Source organism: Danio rerio, chromosome 13 (genome assembly GCF_052040795.2).
Source record: "Danio rerio strain M-AB ecotype USA chromosome 13, GRCz13ab, whole genome shotgun sequence".
Classification (NCBI taxonomy): Eukaryota; Metazoa; Chordata; class Actinopteri; order Cypriniformes; family Danionidae; genus Danio; species Danio rerio.
This window is the reverse complement of record NC_141033.1, coordinates 22551739-22575226: the sequence shown is the minus strand read 5'-3', so window position 1 is coordinate 22575226 and position 23488 is coordinate 22551739. Positions and strand designations below refer to the sequence as shown.

Genomic DNA, 23488 nt, shown 5'->3' with positions numbered 1-23488 from the left:
TTCATGTTACCACATGTGAAGTTAATGTGACCACATGTGAAGCTCACTATTACATGTGTTCATGTGACCACATGTGAAGTTTATGTGACCACATGTGAAGCTCACGACCACATGTGTTCATGTGACCACATGTGAAGTTTATGTGACCACGTGGACAACATGTGAAATTCATGTGGCCACATGTGGACAACATGTGAAGTTCATAGGGCCACATGTGATCACCTTTGACCACATCTGAAGTCAATGTGACCAAATGTGGACAACATGTAAAATTATGCTGTCCACATGTGGACAGCATGTGATCACATGAACCCACATGTGAAAAACATCATCATCTGAAAACCATATTTCATGATGACCAACACTATACCGTGAATAAGTGCAAAACTGCAGTATAACAGCATTATAAAGGAGGATAAATGAGGTAAAATTATGTGCAACTGCAAAATAATGAACTATAAAATTCTAATAAAATTACATCAACAACAGTACAATTTGCAGTATATTCATGTACAACTTTACTACACTTGTGCATTGTGCTGATATATAATCTAATATCCAATTTCCCAATGCTGTGGCAATGCTGTGCTGTACTTGCTACATTTTTTTGTACTTTTATTCAGGGATGTTTTGGAAACAAGTAACTTAAATAGAATTTGAAGAGTTTATTTGCAATGATAATTCTGTTTTAGTAATTTTTAAATATAAAGTTTTATGTTGTTTCTTGGGTTCAAAAAACATGATTTATAAAAAGTAAAAATGTAATGAGATTTAATATTGTGTACATGAGTACAATGGCAAAAAATAAATGGATTTCTGAATCAGTCTGTAGGGAATTGAGAGTTGACTTCAAAAGAGTCGATTCCTCGACCCTCAATGGACGTAGTGCCGGAGTCGACTCCAAGACAGGATTCGATTCCTAGAGTCGAGTCTTTTTTTTAACCCTTTTAAATGAAGCAGTTACAAGCTACAGTAACTTATAATACTCTTTCTCGAGCACGAAGAAGACAGAAGGCGCTCGCTTTAAATGCGTACTCACACATTTTGCGATTTTGCTTTTGAATTATGCGACCACGAGGCACTCTTACGCAACTGGGGTGAACTTGCGCGCGCGTTCATCACAGAAGAGCATTCGCGGCAACGCGCGCGTTGTCCTGACAACAAGGATTCACAAACAAACGCAGTTTCTTAACGGTCGTTTAGCAATCTTTTGTCCGTTTTGTCTCCTTATTTCGGTCGCGAAATGAAGATAAAATACGTGTTTGTTGATATATTAACTGTAAATGCCATTCACATATGAACACTAACGTACCACAGTTAAAATAAAAAGTCACGGTCAAAGGACAAAAGAGAGGGCTACGTTTTTTGGAGAAGCTGGACCATTTTGACCTTATCATCTTCAGCGGTATAATTCAGCGGTAAGTGCATATTCATATACTGTCCTCACAACTTTATAATTTAGGATGTGTAGAGAAACTTAACGTAACCTTAACAGTTGGTTCTGCAAGTACAACAACAAAAAAGAGAATATGTTCAGAATATTTGACCAAGCCAGTGATACCAGTCAAACGCGCGCCAAAAGATATCCGAGCTCATTCACTTGCTTAAAACACTGCAAATGTTGTAATTGATGCAACTGTATTAGTGATGTATTAATTTGTATTAATCCAGAATTCTCTTTTAAAACATTAACTAAAATTTAATTGAATAGGGTTTTATAAACCTGATCTAAATGACTATTGTGCTTGGTTTTAAATTGAAATGTCCTAAATGTAAATAATGGAATAGATACAATAATAGATATTAAGGTAAGCAGAAGCTACTTGTTTATTTTATGTATTTCATTTCAAAAGTACTTAATAACAGTTCTGTAGATCTGTCATTATTTTAAAGGCTTGTCCATCCTTTCCAGAAACATTGGTTTATATTTTGTTTAACTTATCTTTTTATTGAGATACACTAGCATTTAAAAGTTTTAGATGGTAAGATTATTTAAACAATATTGAAAGACGTGTGGCTGCATGTACTTTCTTTAAAATACACTAAAACCAATTTTTAAAATTGATTTATAATACGTTTCACAATGTAAAGTTAATTTCTAATTTATTGTAAAACTTCATTTATCCCTGTGATACAAAACTTTAATTCAATCTTCATTATTGCATGTTAACTTAATCTTACTTTTTATGAAGATTATAGCATACAGGATTAATATGTGTAAGATGTTAATGAACATAGATATGATATCATTTTTAGTTTTGTCTGACTCTCTTTCTTTCTCTCTCTCTCTCTCTCTCTCTCTCTCTCTCTTTCTCTCTCTCTACTTGTATTAATGAAGTTTTAAGATTAGATATTATAGACTAATATTGGTGTTACAAAAATCTGTCACAGTGGTTGATTGTTTCTCTTTGCTTTTTGTACAGAAATCAGTGATGTGCAGGGGTTTAAAAAGTACAGCTTGGGAAATATAAAGATGATGGTTATTTTAAAGAAGAAGCCTGACACATTGGAGACTTAACCATCTTCAAAGGACAATGCTACAATTCAAGGAAGTCGACAGTTGTCTCAATTATACAGTTTTGCCTTTTTTTTGTACCATAGTCTAAGTTTGTATTTTGATTGCCTAGAAGGTATTTCTTATTAAAGAAAAAAAAAAAAAAAAAAAAAAATATATATATATATATATATATATATATATATATATATATATATATATATATATATATATATATATATTTATATATTATTAAAGCAAAATCTTTTACTAGCCACTAGTTGTACCTTCTTAGTCTACAGATTCCTTATAGGTACTTTGTTTTATAGCAGTTAACAGTCTGTGACTGCAGGGTGATTCAAAAAGAATAACACAACTTTGAAAATCTGTATTTAATCAAAGAAACATGATGACAACAGCTCTCCTAGCGACCTAATGAGTAACCAAATGAAACTTCAGAGCTTCCTTAAATCGACGACAGAAAGAGCTTAGCTCCCCTTTTCTTCTTTGCAGAGTTTTCGATTTTCAAATTTGTGGGATTCCTTTTGAATCACCCTGTATACAGTTTTTTCTGTTTTTAACATCTGATGTTTCCTGAGGTAATCGTTTACATCACTTTGGGAGAGGGAGTGAAAACGGGCAGTCAATCAGTGTCTGAAAAGAGAAAATACACCCAATACAGAGGCTAGTAAGGAGCACTTCCAGTGCACAAAGTTAATGTCTTAACAGGTAACTTTTATAGCGTTTGCTATCTCTAATGCGTAGAGATGGCAAATGTACATGCATCCTTTACTCAAGTGGAAGTACAGATACTCTGGTAAAAGTTGAACTACGGACTAGACTTTTCTACTCAAGTAAAAGTAAATAAGTACAGCCTGAAATATGTACTTAAGTAAAAAGTATTCATTACTAATATCTGTTTTAGTTTCATGGTGGTAACTACACCTCACAAAATGCATACATTTATACAAAATTACTTACATTTCAAATTTTTTTTTTTGTAAAAAAAGTTGTTGCCAATTTTTAGCTGCAAAGTAGCCAAGCAACATCATCCTACAGGGCTTGAAATTGCGACTGTTTTGGTCGCATATGCGCCCAAAGTTTTATCTTTGCGACCTCAATGTATTTGGCAGCATGTATGCGAGTGCATAAAATTGTTGTTTTCACAGAAAAATGTTCACCACATGCGCGGAATTAGGAGGCATTCACGCAAGCATCTTTACACCTAAAAACACCAAACGCAACACTAAAGAATAGTTTATAACAGTTAACACGTCAACTTGCTGCACTAAGCAAAGCCCGTCTTCAAGCTTTTTTTTATTGGCCAATTGCGCTAGAACAGAATGCGAATGGATTGGTTAATATCAGCTGTCAATCACTCATTTCCGATGACAGGGAGCTACAGCTGCAAAAATGCAAAGTTCTGGATAAGAGAGAATGAAAACAACACTGATAGATTTAGTTTTAGAAACCATCTACAGTTACAAATCATGGCACATCTGATTAGTCATTATGTGGAGAATGTCAATCCAGCATTTACACTTTTCGAAGAGTGGATAAAAGACATCTAGTGCTCAAAGTCCGCTATGAAAATGATTATAGCATTCACTGTAAAACTGGTGGGATGGAGTTTTTAGGTAACAGTGTTTGCCACTTAATCTACACATTTTAAGCACGAGATGTTCTAACGTAAAGTTTATTTGTTCTCCCTGTATTCGTGTGGGTTTCCTTCGGGTGCTCCGTTTTCCCCCACAGTCCAAAGATATGCAGTATAGGTGAATTGTGCAGGCTAAATTGTCCGTAGTGTATACGTGTGATTGGGTGTGTATGAATGTTTTCCAGAGATGGGTTGCAGCTGGAAGGGCATCTGCTGCGTAAAACAGATGCTGGATAAGTTGGCGACTCCGAATTAAAAAATGGACTAAGCCGGAAAAAAATGAATGAATGTTCAACCGTTATTTAATCCTTTATTTAATCATCACAATGCTGTTAATCGTGCGACTGATACCGCAGTCACCATCGCTAAAGAGCATGCATTCACTGAGATGAAACTAATATTGCAGTTCATGAAAAGACCGTTATATATTAGGGTGACGTATGCAAATAATAAGTTATATGTCAATAGCATCTGTGCAGTATCAGACACCACCCATAAGAACAGCACAGTTATTATAGTTAATTCAGTTCATCCCATTCACGTCAAGCAGTGCATGCAGGGCCAGTGAGCGCATGCAGATTTTTGTTTATTTGTTAGTTGTGATTAGAGTGGTAATATATATTGGAATCTGTTAACATAAAACGTTTAGTAACGGTGCTCATATTTGTCGGTGGGTGCGACTAAATTTTGTCTGGTGCACCCAAATTTTTGAAGTTAGGAGCACCGGTGCTACCAAGAAAAAAAGGTTAATTTCGAGCCCTGTGTATCATCAGCTGAACACAAAACACTATAGCTGTTAAGAACAGCAGCTGTCATACTTGTTTGTATACTCTTGAATATAATTCTGTAGGCCTATATATTTATAACTAATAAATGTCTTAAATTTAACACCTAATTTTTTTTCAAAACATATTTCAGTTTTTTTCTTTTGATAAAATAAAAAAACTAAATGTATTTGACTACATATTTTTTGCATTATACTAAAGCTACGTCTGCTCCACAAAGCACATTAAAGCGAAAGTAACGAGCCTGATTTAAAAATGTAAGGAGTAGATTTGTATTCAAATGTAAGAAGTAAAAGAAAAATATTTCAGAAAACGTTAACAGTGGAGTATAATACTGACACTAGACAAATCTACTTAAGTAAAGTAACAAAGTTTGTACTTCATTACTACCTATTTCTGCTAATGTGAAAAAATGTGATCTAAATACTATGAATTCATTTTGCATTCACGTGTATGCATTTGAGCATTTGGTAGTTTCTTTTATTAAAAATAAGTTTTGTATTTTTTTCTTACAGATTACAAGATCAAGTCATTAACATGAACCAAAAGGACAAACTCGTCAAAAGCAAAACTCACTTTCCCTTGGCTTTTCTTTCCCTTTTCATCACGGGTCATCACAGCAGAATGAACTAGCAATTACTGTGGTACATGCTTTTTTCACCAGATGCTCTCATATGCAGAATTGACCAGAGCACCCGAAGGAAACCCACGCAAACATGGGGTGAACATGCAAACTCCACACCTGGCACACCTGAGACTCGAACCAGTGACCTTCTTGCTTTGAGGCAACAGTGATGACCACGGAGCTACCATGTGGCCCCTTTTGTATTCACATTATATTAGTGACAGTTTTCCCCTCAAGGTATTTCAGTAAATAATTGTTGTGATTTTATATAATTGACAATAAATTGTTTGTATTTATATTTAAGTTTAAGAATAATTTTTGTTCACACTAATGCACAAATTTTATTGTGTGAAGTACACAAGAGAAAAGCCACAAGAGATTTTTACATGGGAACGCATGTTTCAATGCTCACCATCAAAATTCTAAATACAAACATTTTCCCATGTGATCACTTGTGAATGCACATGTAGTTCACATGTGAATTCACACAAAAACGTTAAAATTCACAGGTTTTCCCATGTGATCACATGTGGTTCACATGAAAATTCACACGAAATCGTTCCAAATACACACGTTTTCCCATGTGATCACATGTGGTTCACATGAAAATTCACACGAAATCGTTCCAAATACACACATTTTCCCATGTGATCACATGTGGTTCACATGAAAATTCACACGAAATCGTTCCAAATACACACGTTTTCCCATGTGATCACATGAGAATTCACACAAAAGCGTTCCAAATACACACGTTTTCCCATGTGATCACATGTGGTTCACATGAAAATTCACACGATATCGTTCCAAATACACACGTTTTCCCATGTGATCACATGTAAATTCACAAGAAAGCGTTCCAAATACACACGTTTTCCCATGTGATCACATGTAAATTCACACGAAAGCGTTCCAAATACACACGTTTTCCCATGTGATCACATGTGAATTCACACAAAGCGTTCCAAATACACACGTTTTCCCATGTGATCACATGTGAATTCACACGAAAGCGTTCCAAATACACACGTTTTCCCATGTGATCACATGTGAATTCACACGAAAGCGTTCCAAATACACACGTTTTCCCATGTGATCACATGTGGTTCACATGAAAATTCACACGAAATCGTTCCAAATACACACATTTTCCCATGTGATCACATGTGAATTCACACAAAAGCGTTCCAAATACACACGTTTTCCCATGTGATCACATGTGAATTCACACGAAAGCGTTCCAAATACACACGTTTCCCCATGTGATCACATGTGGTTCACATGAAAATTCACACGAAATTGTTCCAAATACACACGTTTTCCCATGTGATCACATGTGAATTCACACAAAAGCGTTCCAAATACACACGTTTTCCCATGTGATCACATGTGAATTCACACGAAAGTGTTCCAAATACACACGTTTTCCCATGTGATCACATGTGGTTCACATGAAAATTCACACGAAATCGTTCCAAATACACACGTTTTCCCATGTGATCACATGTGAATTCACACAAAAGCGTTCCAAATACACACGTTTTCCCATGTGATCACATGTGAATTCACACGAAAGCGTTCCAAATACACACGTTTTCCCATATGATCACATGTGGTTCACATGAAAATTCACACGAAATCGTTCCAAATACACACGTTTTCCCATGTGATCACATGTGAATTCACACAAAAGCGTTCCAAATACACACGTTTTCCCATGTGATCACATGTGGTTCACATGAAAATTCACACGAAAGCGTTCCAAATACACACGTTTTCCCATGTGATCACATGTGGTTCACATGAAAATTCACACGAAATCGTTCCAAATACACACGTTTTCCCATGTGATCACATGTGAATTCACACAAAAGCGTTCCAAATACACACGTTTTCCCATGTGATCACATGTGGTTCACATGAAAATTCACACGAAAGCGTTCCAAATACACGCGTTTTCCCATGTGATTCACATGAAAATTCACATGAAATCGTTCCAAATACACACATTTTCCCATGTGATCACATGTGGTTCACATGAATATTCACACAAAGTCGTTCCAAATACACACGTTTTCCCATGTGATCACATGTGAATTCACACAAAAGCGTTCCAAATACACACATTTTCCCATGTGATCACATGTGATCCCATGTGCATTTCACATGTGGTTTGTGTGTTTCACATGTAAAATTTCACATGTGCAATTTCACATGCACATGTGATCACATGTGAATTTCACATGTGAAACTCATGTGAAATTTCTGTAAGGGGGTGTGTGATCTATACGCCAGCATTAATCTCTCTGGACCAACAGGCCATTTTTATTTTACAGCTTTACTTTCTTTTTATTTGCATTTAAAGAGCAAGCCTGACTCCTGCCACATTAAATTACCTGTTGATCTTCTTGAGGTCAAAAACCAGCCTGAACTAGCTGCCAAACAGGCCCCTGTCACCATCCACCATCTCCCTAAACCAAATGTCACAGGCACGATGAGCTATTATTATCATAACAAATTCTAAAAACAACCATCAGAGAAGAAAACCTTATCCTTTGCGTGTTAGTTAGACTATTGACCCTGAGCATCTCCTCCGACGGGGTTCATCAGGCCCTTCCTCAAATTAAAATCGGCTGATGGCTTGTTTCATTTTCACAAGGTCATTGTGGTAAGTGAACTATAGGGAGCCTGTAAGAGGGAGATCTATTCAAGCTCATCTTCAGGATGGTAGCGAAAGGCCATCTCATCACGCTGTATGACACGCTGATTGATTTATAAAGCAAAGAAGGTGGATACTTGTAAGCCTGCTGGGGTGGAAGGTCTCTCTGGGCTCATTTAGCACTTAAAAGCATAATTAGAGAGAGAAAGAATGAGTGGGTTGGGGATCTGCTTCTTCGTATGCCTTTAAAAATTGGACAGCCGCTCTATGTACTAGTGTTGCCATAATGAGGGTTTTTCTCCTATTTTCTCCTATTTTCTCCTATTTTGCCTTTCACTCTAAATGTATTACATTTGTTTCAATTATATATATATATATATATATATATATATATATATATATATATATATATATATATATATATATATATATATATATATTATCATCATTAGTAAATACAAATAGATATTCAGAAACCTACTGATTGTTTTCTTCTTGTTTATACACCTTACAAAACGCAGGGTTCATTATATATGTCCCAACACAAATCAATTAAGTTAACTGTATAGTGGATTGAACATAAAACAAGGAAGTTGTCCCAAAAGAATCTCAAGAATTGTGTTGTTTCAGCTCATTAAAAAAAAAAAAGAAAAAATAAATAAATTTAAACATGCAGCAAACTTTTTTTTTTTCTTTTTAATAAAAGCTTTACTTATTAACGTAGTTTTACTCCTGAGTTGCTTGTAGATGAAATAAAGGCTAAAAAAATATTACACTTGACACACAGGGCTGACAGAGATGTATTTAAAGTTTGTATTTTTTAAAGATGTATTTAAAGAAAACACAGGCAGAGATAAATATCACCCTCTGCATAAACATTTTTTTTTTTTTTTTTCTGTGAACAGAGGAGACTCTGTGGTCATGCATGTCCAGTTGGATTTCATAAATTCATAACAATTATAATTTATAACTAATTAGCCACTTACAACAGATTTATTTTAAATCATCCTTTTTGGACGGCACAGTGGCTCAGTGGTTAGCATTGTCGCCTCACAGCAAAAAGGCCGCTGGTTTGAGTCCCAGCTGGGCCAGTTGGCATTTCTGTGAGGAGTTTGCATGTTCTCCCCATGTTCATGTGGGTTTCCCCCACAGTCCAAAAAAATGTGCTCAAGTGAAATGAATAAACTGATCTCTCTGTAGTGTATGAGTGTGTGTGAATGAGTTTATGGATGTTTCCCATTACTGGGTTGGGCTGGAAGGCTATCCGCTGCATCCCTTACAGAAAAGTCACATGAATTTCACATGTGATCACATGTGACCACATGTGATCACATGTGACAACATGTGATCACACATGACCACATGTGAAGTTTATGTGACCACATGTGGACAACATGTGAAGTTCATGTGGCCACATGTGAAGTTTATGTGATCACACATGGCCACATGTAAAGTTTATGTGATCACACATGGCCACATGTGAAGTTTATGTGACCACGTGGACAACATGTGAAATTCATGTGGCCACATGTGAAGTTCGTGTGGCCATATTTGAAGTTCATGTTACCACATGTGAAGTTAATGTGACCACATGTGAAGCTCACGATTACATGTGTTCATGTGACCACATGTGAAGTTTATGTGACCACATGTGAAGCTCACGACCACATGTGTTCATGTGATCACATGTGAAGTTTATGTGACCACGTGGACAACATGTGAAATTCATGTGGCCACATGTGGACAACGTGTGAAGTTCATAGGGTGATCACCTTTGACCACATCTGAAGTCAATGTGACCAAATGTGGACAACATGTAAAATTATGCTGTCCACATGTAGACAGCATGTGATCACATGAACCCACATGTGAAAAACATCATCATCTGAAAACCATATTTCATGATGACCAACACTTTACCGTGAATAAGTGCAAAACTGCAGTATAACAGCATTATAAAGGAGGATAAATGAGGTAAAATTATGTGCAACTGCAAAATAATGAACTATAAAATTCTAATAAAATTACATCAACAACAGTACAATTTGCAGTATATTCATGTACAACTTTACTACACTTGTGCATTGTGCTGATATATAATCTAATATCCAATTTCCCAATGCTGTGGCAATGCTGTGCTGTACTTGCTACATTTTTTTGTACTTTTATTCAGGGATGTTTTGGAAACAAGTAACTTAAATAGAATTTGAAGAGTTTATTTGCAATGATAATTCTGTTTTAGTAATTTTTAAATATAAAGTTTTATGTTGTTTCTTGGGTTCAAAAAACATGAATTATAAAAAGTAAAAATGTAATGAGATTTAATATTGTGTACAAGAGTACAATGGCAAAAAATAAATGGATTTCTGATTCAGTCTGTAGGGAATTGAGAGTTGACTTCAAAAGAGTCGATTCCTCGACCCTCAATGGACGTAGTGCCGGAGTCGACTCCAAGACAGGATTCGATTCCTAGAGTCGAGTCTTTTTTTTAACCCTTTTAAATGAAGCAGTTACAAGCTACAGTAACTTATACTATTTTTCTCGAGCACGAAGAAGACAGAAGGCGCTCGCTTTAAATGCGTACTCACACATTTTGCGATTTTGCTTTTGAATTATGCGACCACGAGGCACTCTTACGCAACTGGGGTGAACTTGCGCGCGCGTTCATCACAGAAGAGCATTCGCGGCAACGCGCGCGTTGTCCTGACAACAAGGATTCACAAACAAACGCAGTTTCTTAACGGTCGTTTAGCAATCTTTTGTCCGTTTTGTCTCCTTATTTCGGTCGCGAAATGAAGATAAAATACGTGTTTGTTGATATATTAACTGTAAATGCCATTCACATATGAACACTAACGTACCACAGTTAAAATAAAAAGTCACGGTCAAAGGACAAAAGAGAGGGCTACGTTTTTTGGAGAAGCTGGACCATTTTGACCTTATCATCTTCAGCGGTATAATTCAGCGGTAAGTGCATATTCATATACTGTCCTCACAACTTTATAATTTAGGATGTGTAGAGAAACTTAACGTAACCTTAACAGTTGGTTCTGCAAGTACAACAACAAAAAAGAGAATATGTTCAGAATATTTGACCAAGCCAGTGATACCAGTCAAACGCGCGCCAAAAGATATCCGAGCTCATTCACTTGCTTAAAACACTGCAAATGTTGTAATTGATGCAACTGTATTAGTGATGTATTAATTTGTATTAATCCAGAATGCTCTTTTAACACATTAACTAAAATTTAATTGAATAGGGTTTTATAAACCTGATCTAAATGACTATTGTGCTTGGTTTTAAATTGAAATGTCCTAAATGTAAATAATGGAATAGATACAATAATAGATATTAAGGTAAGCAGAAGCTACTTGTTTATTTTATGTATTTCATTTCAAAAGTACTTAATAACAGTTCTGTAGATCTGTCATTATTTTAAAGGCTTGTCCATCCTTTCCTGAAACATTGGTTTATATTTTGTTTAACTTATCTTTTTATTGAGATACACTAGCATTTAACGTTAAAAGTTTTAGATGGTAAGATTATTTAAACAATATTGAAAGACGTGTGGCTGCATGTACTTTATTTAAAATACACTAAAACCAATTTTTAAAATTGATTTATAATACGTTTCACAATGTAAAGTTAATTTCTAATTTATTGTAAAACTTCATTTATCCCTGTGATACAAAACTTTAATTCAATCTTCATTATTGCATGTTAACTTAATCTTACTTTTTATGAAGATTATAGCATACAGGATTAATATGTGTAAGATGTTAATGAACATAGATATGATATCATTTTTAGTTTTGTCTGACTCTCTTTCTTTCTCTCTCTCTCTCTCTCTCTCTTTTCTCTCTCTCTACTTGTATTAATGAAGTTTTAAGATTAGATATTATAGACTAATGTTGGTGTTACAAAAATCTGTCACAGTGGTTGATTGTTTCTCTTTGCTTTTTGTACAGAAATCAATGATGTGCAGGGGTTTAAAAAGTACAGCTTGGGAAATATAAAGATGATGGTTATTTTAAAGAAGAAGCCTGACACATTGGAGACTTAACCATCTTCAAAGGACAATGCTACAATTCAAGGAAGTCGACAGTTGTCTCAATTATACAGTTTTGCCTTTTTTTGTACCATAGTCTAAGTTTGTATTTTGATTGCCTAGAAGGTATTTCTTATTAAAGAAAATATATATATATATATATATATATATATATATATATATATTTTTTTTTTTTTTTCTTTTTTTATATATATATTATTAAAGCAAAATCTTTTACTAGCCACTAGTTGTACCTTCTTAGTCTACAGATTCCTTATAGGTACTTTGTTTTTTGAATCACCCTGCAGTCACAGACTGTTAACTGCTATAAAACAAAGTACCTATAAGGAATCTGTAGACTAAGAAGGTACAACTAGTGGCTAGTAAAAGATTTTGCTTTAATAATATATATATAAAGAAAAAAAAAATATATATATATATATATATATTTTTTTTCTTTTTTTATATATATATTATTAAAGCAAAATCTTTTACTAGCCACTAGTTGTACCTTCTTAGTCTACAGATTCCTTATAGGTACTTTGTTTTATAGCAGTTAACAGTCTGTGACTGCAGGGTGATTCAAAAAGAATAACACAACTTTGAAAATCTGTATTTAATCAAAGAAACATGATGACAACAGCTCTCCTAGCGACCTAATGAGTAACCAAATGAAACTTCAGAGCTTCCTTAAATCGACGACAGAAAGAGCTTAGCTCCCCTTTTCTTCTTTGCAGAGTTTTCGATTTTCAAATTTGTGGGATTCCTTTTGAATCACCCTGTATACAGTTTTTTCTGTTTTTAACATCTGATGTTTCCTGATAGGTAATCGTTTACATCACTTTGGGAGAGGGAGTGAAAACGGGCAGTCAATCAGTGTCTGAAAAGAGAAAATACACCCAATACAGAGGCTAGTAAGGAGCACTTCCAGTGCACAAAGTTAATGTCTTAACAGGTAACTTTTATAGCGTTTGCTATCTCTAATGCGTAGAGATGGCAAATGTACATGCATCCTTTACTCAAGTAGAAGTACAGATACTCTGGTAAAAGTTGAACTACGGACTAGACTTTTCTACTCAAGTAAAAGTAAATAAGTACAGCCTGAAATATGTACTTAAGTAAAAAGTATTCATTACTAATATCTGTTTTAGTTTCATGGTGGTAACTACACCTCACAAAATGCATACATTTATACAAAATTACTTACATTTCAATTTTTTTTTTTTGTAAAAAAAGTTGTTGCCAATTTTTAGCTGCAAAGTAGCCAAGCAACATCATCCTACAGGGCTTGAAATTGCGACTGTTTTGGTCGCATATGCGCCCAAAGTTTTATCTTTGCGACCTCAAAATGTATTTGGCAGCATTTATGCGAGTGCATAAAATTGTTGTTTTCACAGAAAAATGTTCACCACATGCGCGGAATTAGGAGGCATTCACGCAAGCATCTTTACACCTAAAAACACCAAACGCAGCACTAAAGAATAGTTTATAACAGTTAACACGTCAACTTGCTGCACTAAGCAAAGCCCGTCTTCAAGCTTTTTTTATTGGCCAATTGCGCTAGAACAGAATGCGAATGGATTGGTTAATATCAGCTGTCAATCACTCATTTCCGATGACAGGGAGCTACAGCTGCAAAAATGCAAAGGTCTGGATAAGAGAGAATGAAAACAACAGTGATAGATTTAGTTTTAGAAACCATCTACAGTTACAAATCATGGCACATCTGATTAGTCATTATGTGGAGAATGTCAATCCAGCATTTACACTTTTCGAAGAGTGGATAAAAGACATCTAGTGCTCAAAGTCCGCTATGAAAATGATTATAGCATTCACTGTAAAACTGGTGGGATGGAGTTTTTAGGTAACAGTGTTTGCCACTTAATCTACACATTTTAAGCACGAGATGTTCTAACGTGAAGTTTATTTGTTCTCCCTGTATTCGTGTGGGTTTCCTTCGGGTGCTCCGTTTTCCCCCACAGTCCAAAGATATGCAGTATAGGTGAATTGGGCAGGCTAAATTGTCCGTAGTGTATACGTGTGATTGGGTGTGTATGAATGTTTTCCAGAGATGGGTTGCAGCTGGAAGGGCATCTGCTGCGTAAAACAGATGCTGGATAAGTTGGCGACTCCGAATTAAAAAAGGGACTAAGCCGGAAAAAAATGAATGAATGTTCAACCGTTATTTAATCCTTTATTTAATCATCACAATGCTGTTAATCGTGCGACTGATACCGCAGTCACCATCGCTAAAGAGCATGCATTCACTGAGATGAAACTAATATTGCAGTTCATGAAAAGACCGTTATATATTAGGGTGACGTATGCAAATAATAAGTTATATGTCAATAGCATCTGTGCAGTATCAGACACCACCCATAAGAACAGCACAGTTATTATAGTTAATTCAGTTCATCTCATTCACGTCAAGCAGTGCATGCAGGGCCAGTGAGCGCATGCAGATTTTTGTTTATTTGTTAGTTGTGATTAGAGTGGTAATATATATTGGAATCTGTTAACATAAAACGTTTAGTAACGGTGCTCATATTTGTCAGTGGGTGCGACTAAATTTTGTCTGGTGCATCCAAATTTTTGAAGTTAGGAGCACCGGTGCTACCAAGAAAAAAAGGTTAATTTCGAGCCCTGTGTATCATCAGCTGAACACAAAACACTATAGCTGTTAAGAACAGCAGCTGTCATACTTGTTTGTATACTCTTGAATATAATTCTGTAGGCCTATATATTTATAACTAATAAATGTCTTAAATTTAAAACCTTTTTTTTCAAAACATATTTCAGTTTTTTTCTTTTGATAAAATAAAAAAACTAAATGTATTTGACTACATATTTTTTGCATTATACTAAAGCTACGTCTGCTCCACAAAGCACATTAAAGCGAAAGTAACGAGCCTGATTTAAAAATGTAAGGAGTAGATTTGTATTCAAATGTAAGAAGTAAAAGAAAAATATTTCAGAAAACGTTAACAGTGGAGTATAATACTGACACTAGACATATCTACTTAAGTAAAGTAACAAAGTTTGTACTTCATTACTACCTATTTCTGCTAATGTGAAAAAATGTGATCTAAATACTATGAATTCATTTTGCATTCACGTGTATGCATTTGAGCATTTGGTAGTTTCTTTTATTAAAAATAAGTTTTGTATTTTTTTCTTACAGATTACAAGATCAAGTCATTAACATGAACCAAAAGGACAAACTCGTCAAAAGCAAAACTCACTTTCCCTTGGCTTTTCTTTCCCTTTTCATCACGGGTCATCACAGCAGAATGAACTAGCAATTACTGTGGTACATGCTTTTTTCACCAGATGCTCTCATATGCAGAATTGACCAGAGCACCGGAAGGAAACCCACGCAAACATGGGGTGAACATGCAAACTCCACACCTGGCACACCTGAGACTCGAACCAGTGACCTTCTTGCTTTGAGGCAACAGTGATGACCACGGAGCTACCATGTGGCCCCTTTTGTATTCACATTATATTAGTGACAGTTTTCCCCTCAAGGTATTTCAGTAAATAATTGTTGTGATTTTATATAATTGACAATAAATTGTTTGTATTTATATTTAAGTTTAAGAATAATTTTTGTTCACACTAATGCACAAATTTTATTGTGTGAAGTACACAAGAGAAAAGCCACAAGAGATTTTTACATGGGAACGCATGTTTCAATGCTCACCATCAAAATTCTAAATACAAACATTTTTCCATGTGATCACTTGTGAATGCACATGTAGTTCACATGTGAATTCACACAAAAACGTTAAAATTCACAGGTTTTCCCATGTGATCACATGTGGTTCACATGAAAATTCACACGAAATCGTTCCAAATACACACGTTTTCCCATGTGATCACATGTGAATTCACACAAAAGCGTTCCAAATACACACGTTTTCCCATGTGATCACATGTGAATTCACACAAAAGCGTTCCAAATACACACGTTTTCCCATGTGATCACATGTGGTTCACATGAAAATTCACACGAAATCATTCCAAATACACACGTTTTCCCATGTGATCACATGTGAATTCACACAAAAGTGTTCCAAATACACACGTTTTCCCATGTGATCACATGTGAATTCACACAAAAGCGTTCCAAATACACACGTTTTCCCATGTGATCACATGTGGTTCACATGAAAATTCACACGAAATCATTCCAAATACACACGTTTTCCCATGTGATCACATGTGAATTCACACAAAAGTGTTCCAAATACACACGTTTTCCCATGTGATCACATGTGAATTCACACGAAATCATTCCAAATACACACGTTTTCCCATGTGATCACATGTGAATTCACACAAAAGTGTTCCAAATACACACGTTTTCCCATGTGATCACATGTGAATTCACACGAAATCGTTCCAAATACACACGTTTTCCCATGTGATCACATGTGGTTCACATGAAAATTCACACGAAATCGTTCCAAATACACACGTTTTCCCATGTGATCACATGTGGTTCACATGAAAAGTCACACGAAATCGTTCCAAATACACACGTTTTCCCATGTGATCACATGTGAATTCACAAGAAAGCGTTCCAAATACACACGTTTTCCCATGTGATCACATGTAAATTCACACGAAAGCGTTCCAAATACACACGTTTTCCCATGTGATCACATGTGAATTCACACGAAAGCGTTCCAAATACACACGTTTTCCCATGTGATCACATGTGAATTCACACGAAAGCGTTCCAAATACACACGTTTTCCCATGTGATCACATGTGAATTCACACGAAAGCGTTCCAAATACACACGTTTTCCCATGTGATCACATGTGAATTCACACGAAAGCGTTCCAAATACACACGTTTTCCCATGTGATCACATGTGAATTCACACGAAAGCGTTCCAAATACACACGTTTTCCCATGTGATCACATGTGAATTCACAAGAAAGCGTTCCAAATACACACGTTTTCCCATGTGATCACATGTGGTTCACATGAAAATTCACACGAAATCGTTCCAAATACACACGTTTTCCCATGTGATCACATGTGAATTCACACAAAAGCGTTCCAAATACACACGTTTTCCCATGTGATCACATGTGAATTCACACGAAAGCGTTTCAAATACACACGTTTTCCCATGTGATCACATGTGGTTCACATGAAAATTCACACGAAAGCGTTCCAAATACACGCGTTTTCCCATGTGATCACATGTGGTTCACATGAAAATTCACACGAAATCGTTCCAAATACACACGTTTTCCCATGTGATCACATGTGAATTCACACAAAAGCGTTCCAAATACACACGTTTTCCCATGTGATCACATGTGGTTCACATGAAAATTCACACGAAAGCGTTCCAAATACACGCGTTTTCCCATGTGATTCACATGAAAATTCACATGAAATCGTTCCAAATACACACGTTTTCCCATGTGATCACATGTGGTTCACATGAATATTCACACAAAGTCGTTCCAAATACACACGTTTTCCCATGTGATCACATGTGAATTCACACAAAAGCGTTCCATATACACACATTTTCCCATGTGATCACATGTGATCCCATGTGCATTTCACATGTGGTTTGTGTGTTTCACATGTAAAATTTCACATGTGCAATTTCACATGCACATGTAATCACATGTGAATTTCACATGTGAAACTCATGTGAAATTTCTGTAAGGGATAGAACATATGCTGGAATAGTTGGCGATTCATTCCACTGTGCCGACCACTGAAATTGAGACTAAGCTGATGGAAAATGAATGCATGAATGATCTTTTCTGCAGAAATACACTCCTCACTGCAAAAGAAAGGTTACTTTTGGATCCCTTATTTTTAAGTGTGTTGAGTGTTATTGCTGACAAACAATTGTATGTAAGACTACCTAAATCTTTGACTAAAAGTAAATTAATTAAAATCTAATTGTGCAAATAAATAAAACACAAAGATTAAGTAAATTTCAGTCTTTATGAGAGATATAATAAACATAATTATAACAATTTCAAACTCAAATGATTAATCAAGGAATGAAACAAACGTTTATGAGTAACTGAATCATTAACTTAACCAACTTAAAACCTGACTCAATCAGAAACACTATTTCTGCGTGTTGCATGGAGAAACAATAAGGTGACTTTATTTGACAATAAATTATTTAATAAATGAAAGTTGTGCTATTTCACCTTCTGATGTGTTTAGTATTGTACACTCTTAAATTTAAATTATATGATGGTTAACATTTAACTTAATGGCTGAGCTTAACCCAGTTTTGTCTTGTATTAACCCTGCATTATTTAGAGTACAAAAACTCCTGACTTTAGGTAAAAATCTATGATGTTTACCATAGAGTCGACAGCCAAGGTCCATTTCTGAAATGAATTGTTTATGGAACATGGCTCTCAGAGATTAAAAAATACACTCAAAAAAAAAAAAATCATTCACTTGTGACCTGGTGTGAACTTAACATACCTCTTGATCCCGAAACACGGTTTACTTTCATGCTTCAGCTCAAAGTTTGAGCACAGCTCGATAATAAACGATGGGTGCAAAACCATGCTGCGTAAAATCATTGTAAATAACTCTGTGTGTATAGGATTGAAAAGGTCAATAGTAATATTTGACAACAGTGGCTTGTAATACAAAAGTCTATAGAGACGTTAGTGTAGGGCAACATTTATGTCACACAAATAGAACCAGCTATTGCCATTATAACTTCACGCCATTGTTTTGTCAAACTCTCTAAGCTGACCGTTTGTGTGTGTCCGTGTGTGTGTGTGCGTGTGTGTTTTAGTGTGGTTTGCTGCTACTCTCTAAAAGAAATACAATTCTTTCATTTAGCACCCTACAAGACAATTGAGATGGGAGAAAAGTAAAGCTTCTAAATAAAAGTCCCTAAAAAGACAGCTTTGCTTCTAATAAAGTAATAGAAAAGCTAATGTATTTGCTTCATTAGTCCTGCCATAATTACAAAAACAACAGAAAGCAGTGCGTTTTATTGTTTTCTCAATAGTCACGGAGCTAATTTAACAAACAGCATTCATATAACAGCAAAATGAGAGGCTATTCAATCACATTGTGTTAAACACAAACACACACACACACACACACACACACACACACACACACACACACACACTAAAGTTAATATTCTTCAATTCACCTATTCCCATCTGTGGGAGAGTTTTCCCCCCTGAAGCGGGAAAACATCATGTTTAACAGCATGTTTACGAGGTAAGAAAGTCATTGTGCGTAACTGAGGGTCATTAAGACAAGCGCTTCATTGTCACTGAGGACTAAAGATCGTTGTGTGGCATCAGATTACTTTGCCTGTTGTCTTCAGTGATCTAAACCTGATCATAAGGGTAAACTGGGATAAGTGAAGGACAGAATACTGACCAATTCACCACCACAGGACACTTTTAATAAACGACCATTAAACATGCTAAGCAAAAATGGAGGGAAATGAAAGGCAGCAAACGTAAGTGGTTTACACAGCAGGATTAATTCATTAAGCGGATGACTGTACAGAAGGGGTAAATATATATATTTCTATTAGCAAGCTAGAGCTGTGCGTAATTCACCCTCACTAATAGGAAAACGAACGTTGCTTCCATTACAGACGTAGACATAAACCAACCAGTCAAGCTGTGTCGATTCGAGCTGTGTTTCAACATTTACTGCCTTTTAGATGGGTAGAATGATGTTTGTAAGCAGATGCAATGCTTGTTTCACATGGCGCATAAGTGGCGCATATTTATTTGGGTGCCGCTATTAACACTACCCCCTTAACAGTGCACTACAGCATAAAACAACAATAAAAGAGGTTAGGTTTGATGAAATAATTGTTCTTCATTCTTGCTTTTTCAAAATCATATATTGATTAATTGCACAGCCAAAGTATTATGTACATAAATGAATAAAAACAACAGTAAAAACAACATTTACAGACTGGATTTTCAATAATGCAGAAAACCACCAAAAAAGGTTGTGAGGCTTGTCAAAGTACTTGGCAGTAGCTTCCTTTTCGAAGCAATCAAACCTTTTAAATCATGGACAATTGCACTTTTGGCTGCAGAATGTTTCTCTGATTAACTGCTCAATCTGTCTTGTAAGAAACTCTATGGTGTGACTAATGAAAAGCAGCTTTGCATCTCAACTCTGTGAACTCTCAAAAGTGTGTGACGATAATGTGCTCAATCTCTGGCTTTCCATATCCCTGAAGGACTGGTTAATTTAACAGTGTGCCGTTATGACAAAATGGGGCCATTGGACCTGATTCATCGTGTCCATAACCGGTATAGTTGGAAGCTAGGGACAGGACGGATTTGAAATGTTTCCTTTTCAAACATAAAAACGCATCACTTATTCATTACAGAGATAATTTATCCCACCTGAAGGAGCAGATAGAAGTTAAACTGTCACATGCAAGAAAAGAGAACAACCTCCACGTTTACAACCTACCATAGTAAAATACAGCCGCATAAAAGTCCAACAAGACCTGAATCCCAGCGGGTCAGAGAGGTGCATCTCTAATTAGTCTGTCTCAGACTGCTGGAAAAGTGTAAAGCAGAGATATGTGAATATGAGAAGGGTCATCGAACATCCGGCTGGCGTCACAACATGATGGATGAGGCGAGTTTGTGGCCAATAACTGCATTCATTACCACATAATATTTACTGCTGCTTCCTCTAATCAATACATACGGTACACATGCACTGCCGACCTCTCTTTCTTTCCATACTTTTTCTCATCTCATCATCAGCACACACAAACACTCTCTGGATTCATCTTTGACTTTTTAAATCAAGTCGTTCTCAAACACCACTGAAGTCTGCATAAAACATTAAGTCCAAATAAACTACACTGTAAAAATCAAAAACAATAAACAGCAGTATAAACATTTTCAGAATGTATACGGAGGAAGAACAGATCTGATTGGTGTTCCTACTGTTATTTGAGTTATTCATGTGTTAAAATGAGTGTATTAGAATAAGAACGAATTTAAAGAATCACGACGTTCATTTGATGATAATTGTTATGAATTATTATTTGTTGCAACCCAGGCTCATTATTGATACGTACCCTTATATACATTTCTGGAGATCATGAAATATGTCTCAGGTGGTGTTTTTTTTTTTGTTTTGTTTTTTGGCATTTTTGCTTTTTGTGAATCCACTGGAGGCCACTATGCATTTTCAGATCTAAAATTTCTCTTATGAGTGCCATTTGCAACTGCTGTTCTTCTGTAAATCCACCATAGGCCACTGTCGGCTGACTTACTAACTGACTGACCGACTGTTACAGCATTATTCCTAAATGTTTTAAATTCATGTATTTTCTCAAAATTCTACACACAATATAATGACAATGTGAAAAAAAGATTTTTTGAAATTCCAAATTTATTAAAAATAAAAAAAAATCAAATATCACATGTACAATATAGATCTACATTCACTTTCTTGTCGGCTTAGTCCCTTTATTAATCCGGGGTCGCCACAGCGGAATAAACTGCCAACTTATCCAGCAAGTTTTTACGCAGCAGATGCCCTTCCAGCAGCAACTTATCTCTGGGAAACATCCACACACACACATTCACACACACATTCATACACACATTCATACACTACAGACAATTTAGCCGCATGTACCGGATGTCTTTGGACTTTGGGGGAAACCGGAGCACCCGGAGGAAACCCACGCGAAGGCAGGGACAACATGCAAACTCCACACAGAAACGCCAACTGAGCCGAGGTTCGAACCAGCGACCTTCTTGCTGTGAGGCATCAGCACTACCTACTCTGCCACTGCCTCGCCCATTTTAATTCAATTAAAAGTTTTAACTGAATACAAAGCTGAATTTCAATGCATCATTGCTGCAAAATATTCTTTGTCAGGAATGTTCAATTTCCTAGAAACCAGGTAAAAGTGAAATTATGTTACTTGTTGTCAATAAATAAATAAATAAATAAATAAAATAGTTTAAAAAAAACGTATAAGGCATGATACAGTATATGTAGATTTTCATTTGTATGTATGTAGATTTTTTTTGTTATACTTTCTGCTTTTCAGAATATGTAGGGAGTACTAGATGTTTCTATTGAGCCTCGGTTGAACTTAATATCAGTTATATTAAAGTCATTTAAATTTAGAATTTAATTGTTTATACAGTTTGCATTTTATCTGTTGAATCTATACATGTATTTTATATAATGTTCTCTAAATAAATGTGTCCATGTGCATGATTAAGTGTGTAAATGTATCATTTTGAGAGTTTGTATATGAAGAAGGAAAGCAATTAATGGAAATACACATATCCTCTGCTCCAACCTTAACTGCGTTTCTCATTCAACATCATAAAGGTCAAAAAGGTGTGCAATTCCATAAACCACATTGGCAATTTCATATGTATCACTGTATTGGAGTTCATATTATTGTCATAATGATGAGGTGACATACCAAGCATATTTAAGTCACTTTATTGATGTCTATTCTGTGTTTTAAGACTTAGTGTAGCACAAGCAAAAATTAAAAAAAAAAAAAAAAATCTATTTGAACTCTATAGTTCTTCAGTTACTGAAACGTGTCTAAACTATGGCAAAGTGCCCAAAATGTTTTATGGTTTTTGCCATTTTAGTACTAGTGAACTTATTAATATTAAGCTATTTTTGTAAAAAAATTTAAATAATAAATTTAAATAATTCATAACTTTGTTTTAAAATGGGAATTACTGCAGTCTCACTGCACAGCTTTCATACAGACAGTTATATTTGGAGTAGGATTACACACTTCAATCCACACAAAGAGACGATAAGCTCCACAATTAATCTAAATGAACTTAAAATTGTGATATGGTCTTGTGGGATTGTTAAGTGACAAAAATAGATACTTACAGTTAGCTAAAACACTAACCAAAGAAAGAAAGAAAAACTAAAGACAAAAAATGCAATAAATTAGTGTAAAGAAAAATGTGAAAGAAAAATAAAGAAAGAAAGAATAAAAGCATAACACTAAAAATAGACTTGAACCTTGTCACTGGCATAGATAAAATGGAAGGAGAAATACATTGCTTTCTTATCTGTATCTACATCTGTTTGTATGTGTGTGGATGAAGACAGAGGTGGAGGAGAGTGGAAGTGTGTCCGATCACAGGGGCTCAGTCGGTCATTAGCTCTCGTGATTGTCTCTTCTGGCATGGGTT

General features: G+C 35.4%; 1 protein-coding gene and 2 long non-coding RNA genes across 4 annotated transcripts in view; 2 read left to right on the top strand and 1 right to left on the bottom strand.

The window, feature by feature from the left end:
• The window catches only part of atrnl1a (attractin like 1a), a 465931-nt gene that overhangs the window by 117707 nt on the left and 324736 nt on the right, over positions 1-23488 (bottom strand). The gene's annotated exons all lie outside the window — the stretch shown is intronic.
• On the top strand, positions 1152-5859 carry LOC147841044 (uncharacterized). The gene is made up of 3 exons (XR_015505882.1): positions 1152-1418; positions 3094-3223; positions 5452-5859. It is a non-coding gene; the product is annotated as an uncharacterized LOC147841044 (long non-coding RNA).
• Positions 12738-15858, top strand: LOC147841043 (uncharacterized). The gene is made up of 2 exons (XR_015505883.1): positions 12738-13224; positions 15451-15858. It is a non-coding gene; the product is annotated as an uncharacterized LOC147841043 (long non-coding RNA).